Here is an 8,538-nt window from a genome sequence, read left to right on the forward strand (position 1 = left end):
TTGCAAAAGTGGTCTCACTGAGAAAAAGGTGCTAGCATACGTATGTTAATAGGTTAAAACAACACGTTGTAAACACGATCCAATCTTTTAACTAAGAGTCTACCAAAATGGCAACAAGTATGAAACGTGTTTGGCAGATAGGAAATATACAACTGTTCAAGGCACCAAAACAGACATCATGCTTAATAAATGGATATCCCAGCTCTCGCATGGCCAGAGGCAAACCTTTTAGAAAAAGTATTGTTTGTAAAATCATGATCTTCAATAACAGGAATCATCTCATGCCAAACAATTACTTTTGCAGGCAACTTTATGGTACTTAGGAATTGAAAGTTTAAAAGCCTATGTTGAGTAGATGTCTCAGGAGTCAAGAGATTTAGCAAAATATTCAAGCACCTCAACCTACCTAATATTGCAAGCAGTACACACTTACATGGTGCACATTAAGGGTGTGTATGTATGCATGTAGCATACATGTGTGGAGTGCACATGGTATACACATGCATGTCCCGCAATCAATTCAACAGCCTTTGACAGTGTCAATCAACATAATCCTTGTCAAACAGGCTCATAGATTACCACAGGATTGTCCCAAAATTTGTTGCCTGCCTACAAAGAGACTATAAAGCTTATGGACACAGTAGTTTTAATTAGGGGCAACCTAACACCACAAGGATATGGCAGGAAGGACATTGACAGAGCAGCAGCACCCATGATGCATAAAGTCTGGCATGCATCACTAAAACTGGAAGACAACAAACCGCCAAGCCAGTGTCTCTGTGAATTTATGGCTAGCTCAAAATTTAGTCTGAAATGGTACTTGTTTCTAGATCAACTACAGGTGTTATAGGCGATATCAAGCTGGAGCAGCCAGATAGATGCTAGGAACAACATCTCAATGATGGAAGCATAGGGACCATTTCCTATAGGTGTATCGTGTTTCAAACCTTACAATTTTTCTCATGTATGCAGTGTTTTGTCTTGCCTGCTATTTGTTTTGCCCCTACCCAGCAAAATAGGGAAAGAACAATAAGCACATATATATTAAACAAATACACGCATGCCGACTTGTCTCAGAAAATCCACCAACACCAGTCCAAATTTGATTCAAGAATCTATAAAATCACCTGTAAGAATCAATTACTCATATATATGCTGTCATTTGACATGTTCACAAAGACAGTCAAAGTTCAAATCACCTATAAGAACCAATTAGCCATATATAGATGTCGTCATTCCACATGTACACAAACAGTCAAAGTTCAAGCTTAAATCACATACATATTATATCCGAAATCCAAAGTTTATGGCTAACATGTCATGAAAAATAACTCCACTGTCAAACCAAAAATTTAGACTGAAATGTAAAATAGTAAAACTCTAGAATCCCAATAGACAATCATCTTGTGTTCTTGAATTCTGACATTGTGTTCTTAAAAGCATATTCTGACAGTCGGGAAAGAATTTCTGCCTTTAAGCTTTTCATTAAATGTAGAAACACTCCAGTGCATAGAGATTGACCCACAGAATATATTAAAAGATCGAAATAGACCCAAAGCCCTTCCTCAGCATCATGCTGACAAAATAGCAAGGCTTTGAAAAAATTGTGAGGGATGATACAACACTATGCTGCATAGAGCTGTCAAGCAATCTGAATGTAGAAAAACAGGCTGCTGACTCACACACACAGGAGCAGCTAGCTTTTAAGAAGGGCAATCAGCACTTTTGAGATTTACAAAACCAAGGCAGCAGAAACAGAAGGAATCTTAAAAGTAATTTTGAAGTTAATGTATACCAAGTCCAGCAATATAATCATAGCAACCACCTCAGCATTGCCGAATGGTTTATCTCAGCTTCCACTAAAACCATGCATAGGAGCGGACTCGAAGGAGTCTTAAGGACCCTCCCAGAAGTTCATGAGGCAGTTGAGGTCCTTCAAATTGATCAAAATCGCTTACAATAAAATAGAGAGCTCTCTAAAGGTGCAGTACTCTTGAAGTTCAAAAACAGTCAACAGAAAATGGCATAACCATAAACATTACACTCATACTTTGATAATATTAGGCTAAGATTAAATGGAGTTTCGCAAGGGGTAAACCACCAGGTTGGACTAAGCAATCACCAAAGATGTGATAGATTGACATGCATTTGTGAATTCCAATATATTTGATGATCATGTGTACATTATGTTGTGTGAACCCACAAACTTCACCACTTGTCTCTAGCTTGGACTGCTAAACTTTTTTGCAGTACATGCACATATCCCAAAAGAACCTAATCTTTTAATCTTAAAATATATTTTTACTCCTATAGGCCTTGCCTAGGTCTGAAAAGGATGCATACAAATCCAAGAGAAGCCACAAACATAGCAGCACCACTAAAAGCATCCACAAACAGCCTCTCTGCCATAAGCATTGAGAATATATAAGCTTCTGGCAAGAGTCCCAGTAAACACTATACCGCTATCATGCATAAGACATAGACCAAGCAACAGGTACCATCAAAAGTAACTTGGCATCCAACTTTGGCGATGCTAAACAGAAGCTAGATTTTTCTTTATCAGTGAGACATAAAGCACATGCAAATACATCACCAAAGACTGACGCAAGTTTGACCTTTCCAATGCCTTTGACAACTAAGAGACATCATTGGCACATGTGACAGAACCCCTATTAGGTGTACATTTTAAGAATATAAATAGGACATACCATGATGTAATGTGCTTCACTGCTTAGAAGCAACACTATCAAAATACTTGGTAGACACGGTATCAGTGGTAGACATAACACATCATACTCAAAGGGATCATAATTATTTGCCATTTTTGATCAATCGTTGCATTGAGTTCAGCACCAGGAGCAGGTCCACCATATTTTTGACATGTCCTTGCAGCAGTCGGCTAGTTTTGGTAATTTCCAGCTATTTATAGCTGGCCCAATTTATTGGCAGATACATTGTCTTGCAAATTTCAGCACTCTCCGACATCCAGTGGTACTCCTCCCTCATCCGGTGCTTCTCTCTGTCATTAGCTTCATCCAGTGCCCTCGCTCGATGCTGATGGTTTGGGCTGCGTGCACGGACTGATCAGTCCACATTGTATTTAGCATTCTTTTGGAGTGCAGTGTAGATCTCTTCATCCATTCTCTTCTCTCTTTGCAGTCACTCTCGTCCCTTCTCTCTCCGTGTCTTCTTCCATTATGCACTCTCACATGGTATCATCACCAAAAGAGAGGACCTTGGGGTCTGCATAGTTGCGTTTCTGCTTTTCATTAGATATCAGAATAATCAACTGCTGTAGACTGTGTCACGCTGACATGATTATCACGCAATGCCAAAGAGAATATGCATACAATATGCAGTTGATTATCTCGTTTCTCAATCTTGTTTTCCCTCAAAAATATGCATACAATATCCTTGGGGTCTGCATAGTTGCCTTTCTGCTTTTCATTAGATATCAGAATACTCAACTACTGTATACCAGAGGTAGTCATGCAGCTCAGAGAAGACTTGGCCACAGATAGCCCCAGTATCAACTTTGCAACAGTGAGCACCCATATATAGACAAATGCACATTTTGAGCTGCGATCAAACCCACAAGCAAATAGCTGGTGAAGAGCAATCAACTATTCAACAGCTTGGGGGTGTGACAATCAGAAGACCCACGTATCATCATCATTGTCATCTCTCAGCAAAGTTCCCCACCAAATGCAAACGATTGCAGAGTTTTCAGAATCAAACAACAACCACATGCCAGAAAGGCATACTAGACCTGGCACTTGCAGCTAGCTGAAATGCATGCTGCAAAAACATCAACAAAGGATATGACAAAAAGCTATGGACTCAATGGACATCCCTGCCGCCTTAGAGATCTGTGACCACAGAGTCCATATAGTCTGCCACAAAGAAACAAATTGACATGTTCGTTTTCAGACAAAAGTTGGGACACAGCAAGCAGTGCGTGGCCCAAGGAGCCGTGCTCTCTACTTAGAGGCCATAGCGGGGGACCAACCTACATTTGGAGGCCCTAATTGCCTCCACTGAGCTGGCACCTGACATTTGAACAAGAAAGCTTCTTTCCCCCCCTTCGGTTGGAAACGTAATGTCTGCAATTGTTCCATTCCACAACATTGCATCGCCATGGAATGCAGTGATTGTAAGACCAGTCAATGTGCTACGAGCAATCTCTGCATTGCAATCTCTAGCACCCAAAGGCAGCATTGCATCACATGTTTTGTAAGCAAATGTGGACTGGCAGTCAGTGATTAATGTTTTGCTACAACAATGTGGACACTGAATACGATCTTGCTGAGGAAACCTGATTCGTTTACGGTCTCATTTATGTTTTTTTGGCAGTCGGCCTGTCTGATTCATTGGCCGCTTAGGTGAGATTCCAATTTTCGGATCAACATCACTCTTCTTTGCACCATGCCCGAGTCTTGTCTCCGTCACATTTGCTTGGATCTGCCGAATACTTCCCCCGGATGGCATCTCAATGGTTCCAGGGGCAAGCAATCTAACTATATGGCTCTACAATGCTTTCATGTTTTCAATACAGCCCCTGACATCAATAGCAGATAAAGAGGTTGCTACGTCCTCAAGCCTTTCCAAACTCCGACGTAGCACGCTGATTTCAGCCTGCAGACATGCATCTTTCTGCGGTTCCATGATATCCACGTCAGCATCAACATCTTCATGCACCCCAACTACTGGCAATGCTCCTCGCATGGACATAACATGGTCAACCACAGGAAGAGCATCGCGAAGATGTAAGAATTTTGTATGTAAAATTTGTCTTAACCCAAGTAAGTGCTTGCATTCTGTGGTTTGGTCAAGGCAGTCACAGTAACTTGCTTGCACGGAAACATTGTACCAAATGTCCGAGTTTGACTCGCTTAAAACCTTGAACAGCATGGACTTCTCACTAACCACTAGGACAGTAGATGGGTCAAGTTCGAAGCGCTTGCATATACGGTATCCCCCTTGCAAGCGCTTTGCATGGTCTTTGGATGCCCCTCTGTGTGCATGTCTGCCTGACTCTGCGATCCCCTGCTTCATCTTGAACCATTCAAGAGCGGTTCCACCCATCCTTGTGCCCGTTTGACTATCACCAACCAATGCATGCACAAGCTCAGTTATGGATCGATTGATCCTTCCATCTAGCAAGGTGTACTTAATGTACTGCCACAATCGCTCTACCAAGTTTGTCGTGTCAACGTTTCCATGGTAAAACAATCGCCCAAATTTGGGCCACATATATCGCCACTGTGAGCTTCTACCACACCAACCATGAGAAATGTAGCTTGTGACATCTGGAAACTGTGAGTACTCGCGCATGGTTGCATCAAACAATGTGTCAAAGTCTTTCTCACTTGTGCAATGCATTAGTTGACTCATTCTCTTGTACATGCAGTTTCTATCAGCGCTTCCAACCTTTGGCAACAAGTTTTCTACCCAAGCTTTCTTGATAATGAAACCAGCATAGTAAAATTCTGCATGCTACAAGCTGTCTTTCAGCATCATGGGACTGCCAGCAGTGTGGATCTTCAGCAATGACATTAAGAAGGGCAGAGTACTCTGTAGGAGACTTGTCGATAACAATAGCCGCCGCTGGTCTCACGTGATCCATTCTTGCGAATACAACTTTGATGGTTACTGTTAGTGCAGCAATCTCCTATGCAGTCCCTGGATCAACCGAACACAGCATGAGCCATAAAGGAATCCCGTGCCCAATATGGTTTGGTGCGACGGCTACGTGCAACGGAAGACCGAACATATTGGTTTTGAAAGTGCTATCTAGAGCCCATGCATTGTTAGGAGACAGATGCTTGCACATTTCCAACATCCATTCGTCTTGCAGTATCAAAATAAATGGTTGCTTTGCCACATTTTCAGCTGTTGGATCATATGGCTGCACATACAACACCTTGCCAGCCTCCTTCAACTTATATGCCTCGTGCATCACTCGTGCATCATTGAAACCCAATCATTGTCAGACACCTGACTTCCCATCCGCAACTTGTATGCCAGTTGAGCAACCTCTTTTGGTATCGTAAAGAATCTATGTCTTGCCCTATCCAAAAGAGGAACTCTAGACATCTACCATGTTTCTTTCTTTGAGCTCATTTTTGCTACGTGTTTAACTGAACCCACATCAAACAAATCATCCACACAATGACGCATTACATTCTCGTGCACGGCCAGATTGTATCTGTCACTACGAGTACCCGGCTGATGCCCTTTGTGATCTGCGTATAGAAATATTGTAGCCCTGTCAAGCGCTGTTTTGTAAACCACATTCACACGAAAGGGACAGCCACATCGCTTGGATTGTTTAGGTCTTCGCACAGTTGTGCCTCTTCTGTTGGGCTTACCGCTACGATGGCAATCGTACCATTCATACCTGACATCCGGGCAGCTTCTCTTCCATGGCCTGCCCTTTCTTAGCCGACTATTGTGCTTGATTTGAATTTCTGCCAACACTTCTTGCACCTCGTCTATCCGACATTGAAATGTCTCAGTCGCATTCTCTTGGGCCAGCAAAGTATGTTTAAACTCTTCAGTAGATACATGGCACACTTTTTGACAAGCACAAGCATCAACCAGGGCAGTCACATAGCTTGTTGGAATCCCATGATGCAAGATATCTGTACACCAATGCCTTTTCAGAAAGCTGAGAGTTTCAGCCAAGCTCCTGTGACATCCGTGATCTCTATCGAAGTGAGCATCCCAAACGATATCAGACCATTCTTTGATCCATGCAATGTAAAGCTTGTCTTTTGACTTCAAGCACAAACAGCTGTTCGCAACAATGCATACATTCTCTTTTATTTTTCGCCATCTTCGTATATCAATGCTCTTGTATGGACATGCATGCCTCAAGCTCTTGATGGTTGCATGATTTGTGCCAGTAATATCCTGAGTCATTGTCTCATACAGCGGCCTTGTAAGGGCTAAATATTTGGATGACAGGAAATCTTGCGCGTTAGCCACATTTGTGTGTGGCCATTTGCGGTTATCACTTGAAGCATCATGGTCGTTTGTGAAGGAGTTGTTCCTTGCATTGGATTCCTCGCTGCTTTCAGAAACAGAATCAGCATCTGAGGAGTATACATTTAAAGACATGCAATCTTCTCCACTATTGTCAATGATGTCTACTGGAATTTGATCCTCTCCAGAAGCATATGCCATGGAGCCTGCCATTTGCAAGGATTACAATGTGTTTACTTAGCAGGGGGGTTGCCTTCTTTGCAGAACACTTGATTCTATGCATCGCCGATCAGACCTTATCCATTCTGTGCATCCAGATCAAGCACGAATTCCGTTGCACGAATCCATTGCCATGCAAACATTCAAAAGTACCTTATCCAGTCAGTGCATTCGGATCAAGCACGAATTCAGTTGCATTTTGCATTCAAATGTACCTTATCCCTTCAGTGCATCCAGAACAAGCACGATTTCAGTTGCATTCTCCATCCAGATCACACACGAATCCAGATCAAGGCATGAATTCTCCGTGCATGTCGCATATTGGGTGCTTCGAAGGTGGTGCAGGCATTCAAATGTACCTTATCCATTCAGTGCATCCAGATCAAGGCACGAATTCTCCATGCATGTTGGGTGCTTCGAAGGTGGTGCAAGCATTCAAATGTACCTTATCCCTTCAGTGCATCCAAACCAAGCACGATTTCAGTTGCATTCTCCATCCAGATCAAGCACGAATTCTCCATGCATTTCGCATATTGGGTGCTTCAAAGGTGGTGCAAACATTCAAATGTACCTTATCCCTTCAGTGCATCCAGACCAAGCACGAATTCAGTTGCATTTTGCATTCAAATATACCTTGTCCATTCATCAGCGCATCCGGATCAAGCAACAGTTGCATTCTCCATCCAGATCAAGGCACGAATTCTCCATGCATGTTGGGTGCTTCGAAGGTGGTGCGAGCATTCAAATGTACCTTATCCATTCATTCAGTGCATCGAGCTGGATCAAGCACGAATTCAGTTAACTGCATTCTCCATCTTTGCAGATCAAGCACAAATCCAGTTGGATTAAGCTTGGCACGAATTCTCCATGCATATCGCGCACGTACTGGGTTGCTTCAAAGGTGGTGTAAGCCCGGTTTTTTCATTCGAATTTAAACTCTGTTCCCTTTTTTTAAAATAAAAAAGCAGGGCCGGGCACCCCAGGATCCAGGCACTTCCGAGACCGGGCACGGCCGGGACCGGGCACCCCAGGATCTGGGCACTTTCGAGACCGGGCACGCTCGGGGCCGGGCACATTCGGAACCGGGCACTTTTGAGGCCGGGCACATTCGGAACCGGGCACTTTTAAGGCCGGGCACTTCCAAAGCCGGGCACATTCGGAGGAGGCTACGCGCGAGTCCGGACATTTTCGGGGCCGGGCAGATTCGAAGCAGGGCACGCGCGGAGCCGGGCGACAAGACATTCCCACGATTGAATTTCGCAGTCAACGGTGATCGACGGCCTAGATGATCGGATGTGATGGGGGCAAAAAGGGGGCCGTCGATCACCACTC

The sequence above is a fragment of the Lygodium microphyllum genome, chromosome 12, assembly GCF_053477565.2.
Source record: "Lygodium microphyllum isolate KBCC chromosome 12, Lygodium_microphyllum_v1.1.10, whole genome shotgun sequence".
In the NCBI taxonomy this organism is placed as follows: Eukaryota; Viridiplantae; Streptophyta; class Polypodiopsida; order Schizaeales; family Lygodiaceae; genus Lygodium; species Lygodium microphyllum.